Below are 2562 nucleotides of genomic sequence, written 5' to 3'. Positions count from 1 at the left end.
CCAGTCCTATTTTCTTCCTTCTTCACCCTCTAAACCGTAAAAACAGAGATGCGAAACCCAAATTTCAACGCGGCTCTTTTGGATTAAAGAAATTTATAAAACTTACCATAGTTAAATCATTCCAATGAGAAAATAAAAATCGTGTATTTTTTTTGGGCACCTGCTAAATATTTAAATCTCAAAAAATTTATATAAGGTCGCAACCTTAAAATATAGAATTACAAATGTATCTCAAAAATTCATCCGATAATATTGTTTTAATGTTGAAAAACCTTTTGATTGATCATTTTGACATCGACATGTATGAATATGAAAAAAAAAAGATTTCGGGTCCCAAAAATAGTAGTGCATCTTGCAACATATTATCTAGACCGTCTATTTTCAAGATTTTTATATGTCTATATTTCTAGTTGATTTTAACTATTTTTGGATTTTTAAATTTTATAATTAAATATGAAAATAGTTTTTCAGATAATCCTAATAATGCTTACACCAAAATTAATTGTTATAATAAAATATGGAGGTGTGCCTTAATTGGATTGTTTAAGGTTGCAACCTTATAGAAACCGCACCCTTTAATTATTTAATGAATAAATTTATGTAGTATATTTGTCACCATGCCATAGTTAAAATATTTAATGAATAAATTTATATGGTATATTTGTTTTTGGTATGTAATAAATAGGTGTGATGTTTCTTGTAGTATTTAATCGGTAGATTTATAGGGTACTTTTTTAGTTTTTTCTGTATGTACTAATTAATTATGTATTGGATGATTAGATGAGAGTCACGAGGTATCTAAATTAATTGACTTAATTATATTAGTCTAATAAAGTTTTTATGGATGAAATAGTTATTGATGGCTTTGACATTAACTTTTATTTTTTAGAATTTCAAAATTTCTAATATTATAAATTTATCCAATTTTTTTACTCTGATTTTTTAGCCTAATCCGATATATTAGAGATATCCTTATATGAAGTATTTTTGCCGATCCGTATTTTTTACAAGATTTTTTCATCCGACTTTTTAAAATAAAAACAATTTGTTTCCGATTTTTTGATGAGCCAATTTATTGATAGTCTCCGACTTGCTAAATATGATCCAACCCAAATATATGGGGGATCGAGAACCTAGTTTTGACCCGGAGCAAGGGTTAGAGGAACCATATCCGACCCAGTTATAGTGAGTAAAATAATAATATAATAATTGTGTTATGTTAATACAATATACCACTAACACACCACTAATACACACACATTATAGGAAAAAAGCACCGAGAGTTTGTTGTTAAAATGAGTAATAATTTCATATATTTGTCTCAGCCATCGGATGGTTGAGACTTGAGAGTATAGTTGCTGATTGAATTTTTATTTTTTTTAATTTTTACAAATTGGATTAAGTTCATTGTTGGACATGTATACCTGACACCATTACACAGTAAAAACAAATATGAAACAAATATTTTTAACCAAAGTACCTCTGAAATATTTGAAGGGTATTTGCTCATTTTAATTTTTTAGAAATTTTTGTTTTATGTCTTTTTTTGGTGAGCACAAACAAGTCAGACACAACATTAAAGTTTCTGCTTAATTTGATTATAAAAATAAAAAAATAAAATTCAAATAGTAAGATGCACGTTCAACTCTCTTATCAAGATCTGACAATTGAAGCTGAAAACATTTATTTTCAAGTTATTTTTTGTATATTGCATCCATATTACATATTCTTCTGCATAAAGATATGCAATTATAGACACTCAGAAGTTTAATTGGTGACCAATATTGATCACCATTTCCTATTGCAATCCATATATAGAGCCACTGGACTATACTTACAAGCCTATCAAATTGACCTAAACTCCAAATAACTGGAAAACCAAGAAAACTCAACCTCAGGTAAACTATACCCCAAGTCAATTCACCCTAATGATCTAAAAATCTACATCTCATACCAGATTCACCAAGCTTTCTAATTGTAAAAGACTTAGCACAAGCGACCCTAATGCACCATGTACCGGACTTGATTGATGCAACAAACCAACAAGAACTCTTTCCCATTCACCGAGCTTCAATTGATGGCCATGAAGAAGTTGTAGCTATGCTCCTTAGTGTTGAGCCCAATCGTCTTTGCTTTTTAAGAGATAGAGAGGGGAGAACCCTGTGCACTATGCAGCCATGAAAGGGAGCTCCAGTGTTTTGGAGATGATCATGTGGTCCTGTCCAATGGCTGCAACATGTTTGACAGATAGGGGGGGAGACAATTTTGCATCTGTGTCCCATATAAAATCACTTAAAGATTTTGGAGAGGTTAATCCAAAGCTTCAATGTTGAAAGTGATTTGATTGAGTTGCCTGATAATAATGGCAACACCCTTGTGCATCTGACTAGAGTTGCTAGACAATATGAGGTGTGTGGTCTATTTCCTTTTATTGTTGTTTAAAAAAACAACAATAAAGGGGATATTAATGAACTGATTAACCAACAAATTTGTTTTTTTTTAAAATATTTTCACTTGGTGTTGCCTTAATAATTTTGTTACATAATGCCTAAATTGCCGTTT

Source organism: Amborella trichopoda, chromosome 5 (genome assembly GCF_054954075.1).
Source record: "Amborella trichopoda isolate Santa Cruz 75 chromosome 5, AtrichopodaSantaCruz75HAP2 v2.0, whole genome shotgun sequence".
NCBI lineage: Eukaryota > Viridiplantae > Streptophyta > Magnoliopsida > Amborellales > Amborellaceae > Amborella > Amborella trichopoda.
This window is presented reverse-complemented; position numbering follows the sequence as displayed.